This window comes from Lycium barbarum, chromosome 7 (assembly GCF_019175385.1).
Source record: "Lycium barbarum isolate Lr01 chromosome 7, ASM1917538v2, whole genome shotgun sequence".
NCBI classification, from domain to species: Eukaryota; Viridiplantae; Streptophyta; class Magnoliopsida; order Solanales; family Solanaceae; genus Lycium; species Lycium barbarum.
The window spans coordinates 27,880,706-27,899,110 of record NC_083343.1 but is presented as its reverse complement, the minus strand read 5'-3'; the positions used below and the strand labels follow the sequence as shown (position 1 = coordinate 27,899,110).

The window sequence follows — 18,405 nt, the reverse complement described above, 5'->3', positions numbered from 1 at the left end:
CGGCACTTATCATCGAACGCAAGCTTCGCCTCTTTTTCAAGAAGCTTGCACATTGGGTTGGCAATCTTGGAGATATCTTTGATGAAGCGCCTGTAGAACCCAGCATGTCCCAAGAAACTTCGGACACCTTTGACCGAGATGGGTGGTGAAAGATTTACAATCACATCAATTTTTCCTTGATCGACCTCGATTCCCTTTTCAGAGATTTTGTGACCAAGGACGATTCCTTCCTTCACCATAAAATGGCACTTCTCCTAATTTAGCACGAGATTTGTCTCCTCACATCTTTTCAGCACTTGACCCAGATAGCCAAGACAATCTTCAAACGAATCACCCACAACAGAAAAGTCATCCATGAACACTTCCAAGAAATCCTCTACCATGTCAGAGAAAATTGACTTCATGCACCTCTAAAAAGGGGCTGGTGCATTACACAAACCAAAAGGCATCCGGCTAAATGCAAACGTCCCATAAGGACAAGTAAAAGTGGTCTTCTCCTGATCTTCCAAAGCAATGTTGATCTGATTGTAGCCCGAATAACCATCAAGGAAGCAATAGTAAGAACTCCCCGCTATCCTATCAAGCATCTGATCAATGAAGGGCATGAGGAAATGGACCTTGCAAGTGGCTGTGTTGAGCTTGCGATAGTCTATGCAAACTCTCCATCCGGTGACAGTTCTGGTTGGGATCAACTCATTCTTTACATTCGGCACAATAGTGATGCCGCCCTTCTTAGGAACATATTGGACTGGGATCACCCATTTACTATCAGTAATTGGGTAAACTACTCCTGCATCTAACCATTTGATGATCTCTTTCTTGACGACCTCTTACATAGTCTCATTCAGTCGCCTCTGATGCTCTACACTAGGTTTGCTATCTTCTTCCAACTGGATTTTATGCTCACAGATCCCAGATGGAATACCTCGAATGTCTGCTATGGTCCAACCAATAGCACGCCTATACTTCCTTAACACCTCCAAAAGTTGTAAAATCTGCTCCTCAGTCAATAGGGCTGAAACAATCACCGGTAATGTATTGTCCGGACCAAGGAACTCATATTTTAGATGTGATGGGAGATGCTTAAGCTCCAACTTAGGTGGCTCAATGATCGAAGGATTTGCTGGAGGAGTTGTTCTATTTTCCAGATCAAGATTTAGCTTCTTTGGGTGGTATGAATATGAGCCCAACCTAAGAAGTGAATTAACTGTCTCCTCATAGCCTTCCATGTCTTCTGCATCGAAATTCATAAGAATACCAGCTAGAGCTTCACCCAAACTTTCTTCTTCCATCTTGAACTCCACTTCTTCATCAACAACATCAAACGAATCAATTACCGAAATACTCTCGTAAGCACTTGGTAACTTCATCCCTTTGCTAGCCTGAAAAGTCACTTCTTCATCGTTGCCTTGGAACTTGATTTCATTTTTCTCCGAATCTATCAGAGATCTCCCTGTAGCAAGGAAAGGTCTCCCTAGAATAATAGGAATGTCCCGATCAACAGCACAGTCAAGAATCACAAAGAATAGTGTCACTCGGAAGTCCTTCCTTTTTAGGAGTGTGCTGCTCTCTAGAAATATCCCTCATCTGTGACTCAAGCTTTTGAATAGCCACTGTATGGGAACCCACTATTTTTGTCATCCCAGATAAAGTCCTTTCAGACTTAGATTGATTTGCCAGAATCTTCTCAAGCATTGATTCAACCTTCGAACTACCTTGCTCTGTTGACTGCCCTTTCGGTGGTATATAAGGATTGGAACTTTTGTTCCCGAAATTGTTGCTGTTGTTGTAGCTCCCTTAGTTCGCACCACCATAATTATTGTTGTAGTTCCCAGAGTTGTTGTAAGCACCTTTACCTTGCTAAGGTCTCCATTGATTCTAATTCTAATAGCCACCTTGGTAATTCTGTCTTTGGTAACCCCCTTGAGAGTTATTAACATAATTAGCATCTTCAACCTGCATAGGTGGCCCATCATGGAACGGACCATCTTGAGTGTGGTACATCCCTTTTGGAAAAACTGTATCATCCTCACAAACATTTTCTTTCTTGATCTGGGATTCATCAAACTTCTTCATTAGCAAGGAGATATTTGTCGCAAGTTCTACCAGTGTTTGCTGGGTGTCTTGATTCTCCTTTACGATATTCTGGTTCATAGCACTACCATATGGTACCACATCAGCATTGTTTGAGTGCCAAGCCTGATTATGAGTCGTCAGCTTGTTAAGTATGTTGGTCACTCGTCGAAAGGTTTTGTTCATGAAATAACCATCAGCTGCATTATTAGCAACTGACTGTGTCTCTGGATCTAGCCCTCGGTACAACTTCTCCATTAATATGTGTTCCGAAAAACCATGATTCGGGCTCTTCTGCAAATACTCCTTGAATCTCTCCCAGGCTTCATATTGTTGTTCCCCCGATCACTGCTTGAATTCATATATCTTGTCACAAATTTCAGCCTTCTTGCTAGGGGGGTACCATTTTGTGAGAAAAGCAGTCACCATCTCTGCCCATGAAGTAATCAAATTTCGGGGCAGCTTCTCAAACCATGTTCTTGCCTTCCCGGTTAAGGAATATTTGAATAACCTCAACCGAATAACATCTTGTGGAATGTTGTTCTGGATGTGATTAGCACACGCATCTATAAAATTCTGCAAATGAAGTTGAGGGTCATTCTCGGTAGAGTTCCGAAAGTATCCCTCAAGCTTCAACAACTAGTATAGAGAGGAATCAATTTTCACGCTAGCAGCTGCAACTCGAGGCTGAACAATAGCAGATGCATAGTCCTTCTCTGCAACAAGGTCAGTGAAAATATTCTCATCATCTGATTCATTCGCTTTATTGTTCAATCGATTCCCCTGGTTGCCAGCACGTTGATTTTGCTAATTCTGATTCATGTTCACCTGGTTTACACAGAGTAGCAAACAAGGTGTGATGGAATAAGCAAAAGACTTCAATATAGCAAACACTATTTAGTAATTTCAAAACCGTATTCCCCGGCAGCGGCGCCAAAATTTGATACGCTCAAATTACATCTATTAATGGTATAACGCGGACGTTGTCAAATATAGTAACCCAACAAGGTTGGGGTCGAATCTCATAGGGCATATGGTGTGAAAAGGTTACTAAAGTCGTAGGATGCAAAGTTTTAGGTCTAATGTCTTAATCTGATGATTTTGGTAATAGTTGGTTTTTCTACAACTAATTGCTATCTACTTGCTTTGGTGGAAATTTATGGTAAAAGAAACTAAGGTTGTGTCCCCGTTAGATAGAGTGTATGATCATGGGTATTGATCTCGATATACTTCTAATGGATCATTGTATGAATGCACTTAATCTCTATATGAATCTCTACTATTTCCCAACAAATAAAGATTATCTCTTTCTATGATTTTTCCAAATATAAGAAAGTAACTATGAAGAACGATTAATCATGCCAAGTAAATTCATCTTATTACTAAGTGAATTTATTAAACAAAGTTTAAAGCTTTGAGTCCTTGTTATTTATTCTTACCAACCCTAATTATTTTCCCCAAATAAAACAAGGTTTATGGCTTTAATCAATGTTTGCAACCATTAATTATGAATGAAGAATGAATAATAAATAAACCCTAATAATCCATTATGTGTATGTCAATCACAAACCCAATCACAAAACACCCATCATTGGTTTCACAACCCTAGTAAGGGAATTTAGCTACTCATGACAAAGAACAAGAAATAAGAAATTGAAGAATTCATAATTGCTTACTTTGGAAGAAAAGAGGAATTGATAATACTTGAATTGATGTTTGAACCTTTAAAAACTAGAGAGTATTTAATGTTCTAAGTCAAGAGACAAAAATATAATAACTGATAACTATTAAAACCCTACAATGACTATTTATAAGTTGTGAAAACGTGAAAGTTGCAGATTTGCACTTTGGTCCCGTCGATACGAAATACGGTCCGTAAAGTGAAATACGGACCGTAAACCAATTTACGACCAAGTCGTCCTTCCAGTTTTGAGCAACTTCAATATTCTTGAAATACGGACCGTAAATTGGTTTACGGCCCGTAAACTGCCCAGTCGTCTTTCAACTTCCAAAACTCCGACTTTCTGCCAAATGATCGAATGGTTAAATACGCTTTGAAATACGGACCGTAAAGTGGAATACGGTCCGTAAAAGTTATTCGTAAATCACCATGTCTTCAGGCTGCCTTTCTGGTTCTCTTATTCTTTAATACGCCCATGGAATACGACCCGTATTTGAGAATACGGACCGTAAACTGAGTTTACGACCTCTTCTGCACTTTCAATTGTTTTCATTCCGAATCTGTTCCGTTTCCTGAAAAACACTAAAAACCACGTAAAATCACATAAACTTGCTTTAAAACAAGTAAAACTTATAGCAGAAAAGCATCGATTTGTGGCGTAAAATCACGCCACATCAGTTAACATAGGATTTTGCTTAGAATTCATGTATAATCATTAAAATTCACTTGGGAATACATGGGAGGGACTTACCTTGATGTATGTGGATGAGGAGAAGAAAGAATGACCGTTCTAGGGCTTGGGGATGTGAAGAATGAAGTGAAAAAGCCTTAAAACGAAGTTTTTAAGTTGCTGTCGGACCTATTTTACGCTCACTTTAGGCCCATTTTACGGCCCGTAAATTTTATTTACGGACCGTAAATCCGTAATAGTTTGTTGGATTTTTTGGACAATTTTACGGCCCAAATTTACTGCCTGTAAATAATTTACTTCCCGTAAATTCTGCCGTAAATCGACAGAACACTATTTTAGTAAAAGGGACACAACTTTTTGTACAAATGTCCGTTTAACCTCCATAATATACTGTTGGAAAAGTTTTTCAAATATATACAACTTTCAAGAAGGAACTTTTCCCAAATTTTATAGATTTTTCCTTATACACACTTTAAATGAGACATTGTGCAAACTTACCTGAAAACATACTCTGTAGGGTAGCTTCCAACTTTACTTTTCCCAAGGACTCTTCTTATGACTTAATTAAGTTTAAAACACTCTTTCTACACTACTTATCTTAGTTCCATTGTATCATCATCTTACGAGTCAAACCTTAGCCCGAAAGCACGAGGTGTTACAATATCTCTCCCTTGGGATCATTCGTCCTCGAGTGGTGGGTCATGGTTGAGAATGTGACTGGATATGTCATGAGTACTGTAAATGAATGTGAGGATACATGACATGGAACATGAGAGCTGAAATAACATGACATGGCTTCATGGAAACATGGACGCTGGGGCATGAGACATGAGTAGAGAATACATGAACGTGAACGTGAAACGTGTGGTATGAATACGTAGGGGACATGACATGGATACTGAAGGTATTTACCTTGAATGTTCTCTGCTTGTTCATCGAACAAATATGGATATCTGGATTTCATGTCTTTTTCGGCTTCCTCTATAGCTTCTTCAACTTTCTGACTCCTCCACAAGACCTTTACTGAGGCTACTCCCTTAGTCCTCAACTTGCGAACTTGACGATCAAAATAGCTACAGGGATCTCTTCATAGGTTAAACTATCTCTTCATAGGTCAAACCATCCTTAACCATTATACTGTCAGCAGGACAACCAATGATGGGTCTCCCACACACTTCCTTAACATGGATACATGAAGCTCTGGGTGAACAATATACAATTCTTGCAGCAACTTTAACTCATAAGCCACTTGATCAACCCTTCGCAGGATTCTGCATGGCCCAATATATATTTCTAGGGCTAAGTTTCCCTTTCTTGCCAAATCTCATCACACCTTTCATAAATGAAGCCTTTAAGAACACCCATTCACTAACTTGACTTTCCATAGCTTGATAAACTAGATCTGTTCCCAATAACTCAGACATCTGCCAGCTAACCAAAGCACAACACAAGCCTCAAAGGGAAGCATACTACGCATGACATGACATAACAGGGTGACTGAAATGTGAACGTGACTACTATGGACACTGAACTGGCATGACTACGTAAATAATAACTTCCATGAATCCCGGTTTGACATGAACACATAGATATTGAAGTGAATAAATACATGAATATTATATATAGTATTTGAGGAAGAATTTGTAGGCATGAATGACATGAGTACTGGAACATGAGCATGAACTTGACATGATTGCATGGACGTGAGAGCATAAACATGGAACATGAATACTAGCCGGCGTGGATATATGAGTGTTGAACTGACATGAGATTTGAATACGTGAAAGCATGGATATCATAACATAAGATCTGAATGTAGAAAATATGAACATTATAATAGGAGATCTGAATGATGAATGGGGATGGATCTGAACACTTAGAGACTTGATCATAGATATTCGTATATCACCACAGTAGACATATGAGATAAGAGTACGACTTGGGCCTTGAATAAAGGCGCAACTCGGTGCGAATGCGACAAACATGAGTTAGATAATAGAAATAGATCTTATCATATAGCATAAAGATCTATAGTAGGCATGACATGAGTATGTCAAATCTTAGTGGAATACTCTTGAGATAAGTACTACAGGGTACCTGATAGGATCTCCTTTTGAAATTGAAACATACCTTACTTTGAACCTTACCTTGTTCGCTCTGAAACATAGATATGAATACCTTGGTTCACCCTTCTTATTATCATGAGATGATCATAAAATATTGAGGGAAAGGATTCATTCATACAAATCATATGAGATACTTCATCTTAGAACGTAGACGTGACATGGGTACATCGAACATGAAGGACGTAACATGAAACATGCGCACATGGAAATGTGATTAATATAGAATAAAACTTGAATATCATAGGACATGGGGACATGGGAAACTTGACATTTACATGAGTACATCGAAGCTGCATACCATAGCATTTGGACATGAGTTCATGAGCATTAAAGTAAGACTAGGGCATAAATCTGACTTGCATGGAGTAAAATTTGTAGGCTTCACTCTTGAGTCAGGGACATAGGGCACAAATAAGGTATCACCTTTGGAACTTAGATATACTTACAGAATGGTACATGGTTGAATATAGTTAGTTCTTATCAGTAAGAGTCGACACCTCCTTTATAAAATACGACTCATGAAAGAATGGATTATAGGCACGAATACTTTGTTTATCAAGCACTTAAGATATGAGTATAAAGTCGCTCTAGACATGATCAGGGCATAGGTACTCAGGGGAAAGAAAAAGGAATCCTTTGTGTCAAGTTACGAGATGGTTTAAAACATTAGCCAGAGGAACATAAGTACAAATCATATAGAGTCGTGGGTAGGACATCCATCTTGACTTACTCTTATCATTACCTACCAACCCAACTGTTATGTTATTTCTACAGGTGGATGCTCAAAGAAGTTGGTTGTGGGCACGAGTACATGAGAACGTAGGTAGCATATCTTTGGAGTCAAAATAAATCATTTACCTAAGGCATTCTTCTCTTTTTCAAGGACTAGGTGTGCATTCCATAGGATTCTTAGTCTTTAAAATATTATGTTTCCTTCTCCTCAATCATTATCAAAATCAACATCATATTCGGAAAGCACTTAGAAGCTAGAATATGGTCACGGGTATTAAAGCACGATAGATACGTGGGACATGAATGCGGTCTTTAACCTTGGACATGAGTACAACCTGATGTGCGAAACATGAAAGAACATTCCCTTCCATAACTTACTATCATATGAAGTCTTAATTCTTGTATCTTAAATGTGGAGTGTAAAGCTCTAACAAGGGCATGATTACGTCTGGGCATTGGTACTACATAGTGCATGAATTGCTCTGTAATTAGAAATGTTACACTCTTGAACCCCCTATTCGCCCTAAAAATTGATCTCATAACATATTTACCTAATACATGATCTCAACGGCATGAAAAAAGATGATTTCTACCCATTTTATCTTAGCTACACGAAACTGTGATCCGCTAGTTCGGCCTAACCCATATAAACAAGTCAGGACTACACCAAGAGACTCAATATCATCTGCTTATAACTTTTGGTCTATCACATCACTACCTCCTTTTAGCCATGTACATTGTCACCCTAAAGTCGATCTACATCCTTGAAGGAAAAATAAAATAAAAAAAATTCTACTTTGAGCTTTCAACTGCACAATAACCACATAATACATCATAGATCTAGGGCATAATATCTCATATGTGACAAGGAGGGAAATTATTGGCATACCTATGACACATGTGACAGCACCTCAGAGTCCTGGTGACCTACCATATCATGATAACATGTTTGATTCCCACTTGATCCTAATACTTCACCCCTATCTATGCCTTGGTCCGCTAGTGCACCAGTACTATGGGCTGCGAAAGGTGTTGTTGAATTGGCTACGGCTGGTCTAGGGGAATTAATTGCACCACCACCCTTGATGTTATTACTATACCTGACTGAAGGGGACTCTCTCTGCACGTGGCCTCGGAGACCACAATTATAACATACACCCAAACCCATCCAACACACTCCTGCATGTCTTTTGCTACACCTATTACAAATGGGGTGTGAAAAACCTTTGTTACCCTGTTTCACTGGTGGGTAATATTTCAGATAGTGACCCTACTAGCCATACCCAAAACATCTACGGGTGCCATAGCGGCACACCCCTTGATGCCTCTTATTACACTTGCTGGAAATTAGATTATGAAAACCCCTCTTCCTCACATTGGTCTGAGTTGGGATACTAGTGGTAAATGAAGCAGGTCTCGATGACCCACAGTCGCAGAATTGAATAATTAGAACTCCTGGAGTCTGAGAGTCCACCTGGGGTCACATCCATAGTAGCCCTCGGGCTCGAAGTTACCTTTCTCTTAGTAGACACTTTCTGAAAGAATGTAATACGCACGAGTTAGAATAATTTTTGATGACTCAATATGAAATTAACACATCAATAATGACTAGTTTCACATCTTTCTCATCCATTGAGATGAGGCGTATTCGGTAGAATGAGGAACAACGCACGAGTTCGAGTGATTTCTGATAGCATAACTCTACTGCATGATCTAGAGTCGAAAAAAAATGAGACAATCCAAAATGTCTTGGTGGTCAACTGTTTGTATGTGTGGCGCGCACGCACATATAAAAGCAACCCCACGGGACATGGTTTTATAGACTCTGTAAGAAACTTGAACCTAGGCTCTGATACCAAGCTTCGTCACACCCCGAACCATGGCCTGGATGTAATACGACACTCGGTGCCTTACTGCATGTGAATGAGCGAACCACATGACTTGCTGAATCATCATGAGGCATAATATGAACGGAAGATGACATAAAAACATGATGAGCCTAAACATGGGATATCATAAATATCAAATAAAATACTTGTTTAAAAACATGAATATGGATTGTCATAGATAATGAGCCAAAGATGGCTATACGACTCTGACCATCTGACATAACATAACTGTCTAGTCTATGAAACCTCTAACACGAGTCTGAACTTCTAAACATACTTATTTGGACAAGACCCCTAGCATACCTTAAATTCATAACTATCATAAAAGTAAATAATGACTAAACTTGAAAAAGATGGGGCTCACCAAAAGCTGATACGTGGATGATTCTATTGAGTAGATCCATCTTCCTGTAAGTCTATACCTGCATCGTGAAATACAGGCCCCCCAGCAATAGAAAGGGGGCGTCAGCACATTGAATGTACTAGTATGTAAAGCAACTGAATGAAATAAACGTGGCACATGAAATAACATGATAAGAGCTAAAACGGAAAATGAAACTGAAATCTGGTCATGAACATGAATATATATATAACATGGGTAAAACATTTTAAGTAGGGAGAGCATAAATATAAACGACAACATAAATCACCACGTGGATATGTGGAGTCTGGTACCTGACCTGACCAACAAAGCTCTCATACCTTGCCAGAAATATAAGATATAAATATGGCATGAAAGGATCCAATAAATATTAAGGAATCGTCCTAAACATGGGCGGAGCGATCCTTATCCGACGGTGGCTAACGTAGTTTCAGGCTATTTGAGCCTTCTCGGTAATCTGTGCAACTCCTAAAAACATGAACATGAAAATAGGTGGCATCTGAGCCCATGGTTTTCCATAAATCATGACTTGCATTATGCATGGATATAGTTACATAATATACTTGCATGAAAACGTGTAAACATGTAAAGTGTTTCATGAAAATAAACATAGTAATTAATAACTTGCATGTAAGAACCCATGGAATGCAAAGTATGGGTTTTCATTAATTACGAATAGATTCTCAATAACCAAAGTGGAATATCAAGAATACAATAACGAACTATTCATAGAAACATGGTATATCGTAGTATATAGACGCAGGGTTATCATGAACATATCTAGAACCCTAGTTTTCATATAATCTCATACTTTCATGGAAGAATGTGGCATGGGGAAGAACAATGATGTTCTCACACGTAGCATACTTTAATCGCTCCAAAAACTTGAGAAAAGTCTGAATCTTTGAAGAAAAATTCCAAAATCTTGAATCTTGAACCTTGAGATGGGTTTTCTTGAAAACCCTCGGTTGTTAACATAGGATTTCACTTAGAATTCATATATAATCATTCAAATTCACTTGGGAATACATGGGAGGGACTTACCTTGATGTATGGGGATGAGGAGAAGAGAGAACGGACGTTCTAGGGCTTGGGGATGTGAAGAATGAAATGAAAAAAGCCTTAAAATGAAGTTTTAAACTTGCTGTTGGACCTGTTGTACGCTCACTTTAGGCCCATTTTATGGCCCGTAAATCAGATTTACGGTCCATAAATCCTGCCATAAATCTGTAACAGTTTGCTGGATTTTTTGGACAATTTTACGTCGTAAATTTACTGCCCATAAATAATTTACGTCCCCTAAATGCTGCCGTAAATCGACAGAACACTGTTTTCATAAAAAAAGGCATAATGTTTTGTACAAATGTCTATTTAACCTCTATAATTTTCCATTGGAAAGGTACTTCAAACATATACAACTTTTAAGAAGGAAGTTTTCCCAAATTCTATATATATTTTTCCTTATACTCACTTTAAATGAGACCTGGTGCAAACTCACTTGAAAACATGCTCCGTGGGGTAGCTTCCGACTTTACTTTACCCAAGGAATCTTTTTATGACTTGATTAGGTTTCTCACACCATTTCTACACTACTCATCTTGGTTCCATTATATCATCATCTTACGAGTCGAACCTTAGCCCAGAAGCACGAGGTGTTACAATAGTATGGTTATTGGTTCTGTTTGTTCATTAATGTGATAGATGTGGTGATATGATTTGATCTAATGAGATAATAATGCTATAAATGACTTAAATGTGCTAGTATTAAATATTCACCCTATTTGTTACTTCCTTCTGGTTAAATGGAAACGATGTTATATCTCTCCATACTGTATACTAGAGATCCTGTTTTAACTTTGCTTGTTATTCTAAATATGAGTCTAATGATCTGTGGCCATGCTATCTGATGTATGTTAAAATTGGTCAATGTGACTAAAGTATACTAGACAATGTATAAGTCTCCCAACTTGACACTATGATTAATATATTTCACCCTTTTTGTCTATCTTAACTAGCACGTGAATGGGTTTTGACTGCTCTAAAACACATCTATACCTGTTTAAGCCAAGTTTGGAGTCATTTGTAACTTATGGTGTCTAATGTATTCAGCTGGTTTCTCAATGGCATGTAATTTAAACCAAGATATTATTTACTTCCAAAATGTATTGCTAACCTTAGAGTAAGACCTTTATGTTTACTAACTTAAAACTACATCTTTTGAGACTAAAAGGACATATCAATTGATTTGATAGTGAACCAGCCCTTTGTATGTTCCCCTAGTGACTCTGTTTCTTAAGTTATGACACTTATGCCATAACTTGTTGTTGGTTGTTGTGTTATAACTCTCAAACTGAGTTTAAGAGAGTTTAAGCATGTTAGATCTAGTGTTAGCATATGTGAGCTTGTATTGATACTCTGTGAAGCTTGTAAATAAATGCTTGAGATGCCATGTTGATAAGATGTGCAAAGTATGTGTATTGTGTGACATCAGTGCTAAAAATCTAAACTTGTTTACCCTTTCACTTGATAATATTCTTGGGAGTAGTTTAGAGTATGTCTTCATGAGATACTTGTTTGCACTAACCATAGTCATGACACTATTACAATATGATTTGGTTTTAACTTGGTTTTCACCAAAAACAAAAAGGGTTTAATTTGACTTGAAATTGTTGTTAAATGAAACCACTTTGGTTCTGATTAGTATTAGGGCCTGCATGTTGTTGTATACTGACCCTATGTGTTGCTTGTTTCCACTTTGATCTTCTTGCTGATGCCTGCATAAATTTTTTTTAGTGTTAAGTGTCTTGGCATGATTGCTTTTTCCCGTTTCTTCCCTTGCATTGCTGAATTTTCTGTGGTATACAAAGGGGATACACTTATATATGCAGAATATATTCAACTTTATATATCTATCCCAGTATATATGAGATGGTATATCTAGTGTATATTAAGTGTATCATCCTAGACAGTTAATTTTTCTATAAATCTTGTTAATTTTGGGCCTGGGCCCTTGACCAAGTACTGAATGTGATTTTGTTGGGCCCAAGTTTATTCGCCACCGTGAAATAAATTGTCTGGGCCTTGATTATTTCTCTACTGTTGCTTTATTTGGGCTTGAACATTTTCTCTATGTGTCCTATTACTGTATTATGTGCTAATTTGGTTTATGTGCTTAATTTATTTTAAGTATGAGATAACCTAGGCCTTGGTTTTCAAACACATACTAATTTTTATCCTTTTGTTGTTCTATGTGAATCCCACATGGGCTATTTGGGCCATATCCTTGCATTGAAACCTGGTTGGGCCAGAGGCCCAACATCATTTCTTTGATCGAGTCCGGGTAACATGAAAGGGAAGCTAATATTGTTCGAAGGTCTAGTCATGGGTGAAAATGACATGAAGGCCCAACTATGGGTGAAAATAGTAACTGATGGGCTCAGGTAGGCCAACCAGCCTAAACCCTTTATTTTTATACATTCATTTTATGTGAAAATTCCATTTGTAAAAAAAAAAAAAAAAGGATACTTGATAATTATTGAAACCCATGTGAATGTTAGTCACCCAAAAAATTGATTTCTAAACTCGGCTAAAAACTGTTTTTTCTTTTTTTGACTTAATCACAATTTTTAAAGGTTCAAAACTGTTTCAGCAAATCACGATAAAGTACAAGAATAAAACGGGTTTTGATTGAGTTAAACGGGTTTAAGTTAAATAAAATAAATGTGTTCTTTTTTCAATTGTTAAAAGATGGATTTTGCGCCTTAAGCCCATAACTTGAAATTGTAACTGTTGGCAGATGGTATTTGAAACAAATCTGACTTTGAAAATTGGACTCTAAAATACTTGCAAAATTTATACACTTGAAGGAAAAGTTTTGGACCGGAAATGAGTTTTGGACAGCCTGAGAATTGGACTTGGACATAATTTTGGAAAAAAAAAAGATCTTTGGGCCTGGAAGCCCAACACTGAATTTGGACCGAAAGAAATCGACTTATTGGACCAGTTTTGAGGTTAAGATGGATTTGGGACTTAGGATATAGATTGATATTATGAGCTTCTAAAATAAAAGGAATTGGACTCAAATAATAAAACTTCTAATTTTCTTTATATATATATAACACAGATCTACTCCATATTTTTCATATATACGTATAATAGAACCCGTAAGAACTAAACTCATTTTATTATGACTAGAATAGTAGGGACTTTGCTCGGGAGAAATTCCGGGTGTGTTCTAGTCCGGCAATAAAGTGAGTTGAACACTAGCGCTGATTTTTGAAACCCAAAAACCCCTTTTCTAAGGGGAATTTTGCCAATTTTTTTCTTAAATTAATGATATGAATGAAATGACAATTTTGCGGGAACTTAAACGATTTTAAGCAAATAATTACAATAATCACACATTGAAGCTCGTAAGTGTCACGACCCAATTCGTAGATCGTGATGGCACCTACACTATCCCCCCTTGTAGGCGAACCAATACTAACTGATTTTAATCATTTATAAAAAATATGCGGAACTAAATAATGATTAAGTTAACAGATTCAAATCATATTGATAACAAGTGCAGAAATAACAACCCCAAAATCTGGTCTGGACTAGTGTTACATCTCGGAAATCTTGGATTGTTGCATTGTGAGTAGACTAATGCGAGCTTAAGGTGAATAAGAAGTCCTTATGGGATTAAGGAAAGTATTAGATAGCTTAAAGTGCATACCATAAGATTTTGAAGTCATATGAATATGTGAAACTAAGTTCGTTGAAGGAAGTGAAATGTAAGTTAGGTTTGGAAAGGTTTTCGCAATAGTTGAGTTGATGCATATTTAGTAATGTCTTGAGGAGCTGCTATAGGACCTCTTATATGGTTAATGAAGTGTTATATAAGTGTTAATAAGGTTACACAAGGATTGGAAGTCGAACGAATCGATGAGAGAAAGTTTCAGAAAACTATGGGTTGTACGACCACTTATACGGACCGTATAAGTTATATGGCCCATAAAAATGGCCCGTATAACCATTCCAAAGAGTGGTAAATCCATGGTGGGATTATACGGTCCATTTATATGGACCGTATAAGTTATACGAACCGTATAAGTGGCCGTATAACCGGTCGGGGCAGTTTTTTTCTCTTTTTATATATGGACGACCCTTGTTCTATTTTCTCGTTTCCCACTTCTCCCAGACTCTTAATAGCTCTAGAACCTTCTCCCAAGCATATTCCACTCAAACCCAAGAGAAATCAAAGATCAAGAGGCAAGAATCAAGATATCCATATGTTGGAAGACTCTCTAGGGTTAGTAAACTTCAAGAATTTCTTTGGTATTGAAGCTAGGGTTTTCATACAAGTTGATAACTTGATCCAAAGCTCATTCCTATGAGATAAAAGGTTAGTTTTCATGTCTATTTCATGTCTATTTCATGTTTTTAAGCATGTTGGTTGTTGAATGACTTGGGTGAGGGGAGAAAGTAGAAAATGAAGTTCAAATGTAGAATTTATGATATTTTGAGTAGTAAACTAAGTTGAGTCATGATTATTTGTATGCTATGGATCTAATCTTCTTATGAAGGGTGTTAATGATGACAAGGAAGTGTTGTATGCAATTGTGCAAAGGGTTGGTGTAGAGTTGTTGATATAAGTTGAATATGAGAATGAATTTTGAGACTTAATGGAATATGACTACTTGATTATGATATTGTGGATGTTATTGCAGTAATTTATGAGTTGTTTTGCCATATGGTGGAAGTCGATGAAATAGGGGGAAATGCTGCCCAACTTTCGTTAACTCATGAATTATTCTAGTTTGAATTTAAGAGTGTCCTTAGAACTAAACTTTGGTGTGAATCCTTTTAAATGTAGATTCCTCAAGCTTTGGCGGTGAACGTTAAGTAGTTAAGACGACATAAAGGCATGTAAGGATAACGCTTCTTTCTTAAGGCATGATCCCATTATTGTATACCTTTATGTGAATTCCATATGTCTTCCAAGATGACTTCATGCCTAGAATCCTTAAATCTCATAATTCTTGATATTCTCACGATACCATTGGTCTCATCCTATAATAGTTGATTCTCTAAGAAAGGATATAATGAAAGTGACGATGATGATGATGTTCAGGATACGTATGTACTCCTATGTGTGTGTGTGTGTGTATATATATAATATATACATATATATATATATAGAACACCGAGCTTATATGGTTGGGTATGATATCTATCGCACGCACACCACTGCAGTTGGGTACGGATAACACTGAGCCTTTGTAGGGCCAAGTATGTATAACACCGAACCTTGTCATGGTCGGGTATGTAAGACGCCGAACCTTTATGGTCGGGTATGATGCTACTATATATATATATATGAGCATATGTAATGGAAAGTACCTATTAGAAAAGGGTAAGTGAATATGATAAACGGCGCTAGCGGTATAAATGGCTCTATCATCCCATGACTCGTCTTTCTTATGTTATCTTTCATGCTTCTATGATGTTATTGATTATGCCTTACATACTCAGTACATTATCTGTACTGACGTCCTTTTATTTGTAGACACCGCGTCGTGCCCGCAAGTGGACAGAGAGATAGACTTGAGCCTTAGGTTGCTTATTCAGAGACTGCTTAGAAGAGCTCCATTTGATTCGGAGCTGCAACTGTTGGTACAATTCTTTTGGGTATATATGGGCATGGCGGGACCCTGTCCCGTCTATATGTTGTTGCATACTCTCCTTCGAGGCTCGTAGGCAGTTATGTACAGTTAGATGGCTTTAGCCTTGTCGGCTCATATCGTTGATGTTGATATAAAAGTGCCTTAGCCCAATGGAAATGGTATTATTGATGCCTAGAGATTGTTAGCAGGCCATGTGGCTCACCTAGGTATGATTTTGACAGTATGATGAGCGGTGCCCAGTGGGTTAGTTCCCGGTGCCCGTCATGACCCTCCGGTTGGGTCGTGACAAAAGTAGTAGCAGAGCAGTTCCGTCCTAGGATGTGTTTATAAGCCGTGTCCAGTAGAGTCTTGTTTATGGGTGTGTTGCGTGCCACACTTATAAATAGGAGGCTGCGGGTATTTTTAGTAATGAATGACCTTCTTTCTTCACAGATCGTGCGATAGAGACATGATATAAGGTTTTTCTTTTCTTAACCGTGTGCTATGTATTTCAGAAATGCCTATAAAGAGGAAAGCTACAACAACCCAAGATGGAAAGACAGTGATAGAAAGGCGGGATGAAAGAGCACCGCCAACGAATATAGCGGAGGGTGAGTCCTAGAGTGAGGTTCCATCTCGGTCCTCCCACTCATTACCTATTTCAGAGGAGTATGAGGGATCCTCAGCCCCCGCTCCAGCACCTCCAGCTCCTCCATAAGAGGTGTCGGGCCAAGAGATGAAAGAGGCCATTTAATTATTGACCCAATTGGTTGCCGCTCAGGCCCAACGGCAAGGCATGGGTCATGATGATAGGGCGGTTAGTGCAAGAGCCCGTGATTTTATTAGCTTAAACCCTCCGGAATTCTTCGGATCAATGCCGGATGAGGACCCACAAAACTTTATTGATGGAATATTGAGGACACTTCGGCTAATGCATGCTTCAGATGTTGAATTGATAGAATTAGCATCATATAGATTGCGGGATATAGCAGTTCATTGGTATACGATTTTGTTGTCTTCTAGGGGAGTCAATGCACCTCCCCTGGTGTGGCAAGAATTTGTTGATGCTTTCCTATGACATTACTTTCCCCCAGAAGTTTAGCGGCTAGAGTCGATAAGTTCTTGAATATTAGGAAAGGAAGTATGAGTGCCTTAGAATATAGTCTCTGCTTCAATCCTTTGGCTAGATATGCTCCGGCCATGGTAGCAGATATGGGTGATCGAGTGCACCGATTTGTGAGGGCTTAGGGCCACATTTGATAGATAAATGGTTGACTGCGTCCCTTTAGGACAATATGGATATTTCTCGCATTCAAGCCCATGCCCAGAATTTAGAGGAAAGCCTACAACCGCAAAGAGGTGAGCATGAGCATAAGCGTGACAGAGGTTACAACACGAGGGCTTGATCTTCGGGTCCGACTAGTGAGTTTAGAGGAGGGCAAAGACAACAGTTTTCTAGGCATTCAGGCCATTCTATAACTAGTGCGCCTCCAGTGTTTACGGGCTAGAGCTTTGATAGATCTACTCACTCCGGGCTGAGTTAGAGTTTTAGAGCTTCAGGTTCTCATTACAGAGGCGACTCGGGTCAGGCAAGGCCACGCATGCCATGATGTTCTCAGTGCGGGAAGTCACATTAGGGACAGTGTCGATTAGGTTCAGATGTTTGCTACACATGCAGTCGGCCAGGCTATATCATGAGTGACTGCCCCTCGATTGGTGGTAGGGGTAGGGTCTAGCCTTCAGGGTCGGCAGCGGGTCTTCATTATCTATATGCCCTCTGGGGGAAGGTTCACAGGCGCCAGTCAGCCGTGGTAGAGGTAAACGAGGAGCTCCCACTGCTAGTGGTCCTTAGCACCGCATTTATGCTTTGGCTGGGCGGCAGGATCTTGAGTCCTTCCGTGATGTTGTTACAGGTATATTATTGGTATTTTCTCTTGATGTATATGCATTGATAGATCCGGGCTCCACTTTGTCATTGTTACTCCATATATTGCGGGTCGATTTGGGGTAAAATCGGAGTCAATTAAACCTTTTGAGGTATTGACACCTATTGGCGAACCGGTAATAGCTAGCCGAGTATATAAAAATTATGTAGTTGTAATTTGTGATCATCGTACTATGGTTGATTTACATGAGTTGAAAATGGTGGACTTTGATGTTATTATGGGCATGGACTGGTTGTCT

At 38.5% G+C, this 18,405-nt stretch overlaps 1 non-coding gene across 1 annotated transcript; it reads left to right on the top strand.

Annotated features, from left to right (window-relative positions):
* The first annotated feature begins 2,347 nt into the window (after positions 1-2,347).
* On the top strand, positions 2,348-2,454 carry LOC132604745 (small nucleolar RNA R71). The gene has a single exon (XR_009568847.1). It is a non-coding gene; the product is annotated as a small nucleolar RNA R71 (small nucleolar RNA).
* Positions 2,455-18,405: the final 15,951 nt, after the last annotated feature.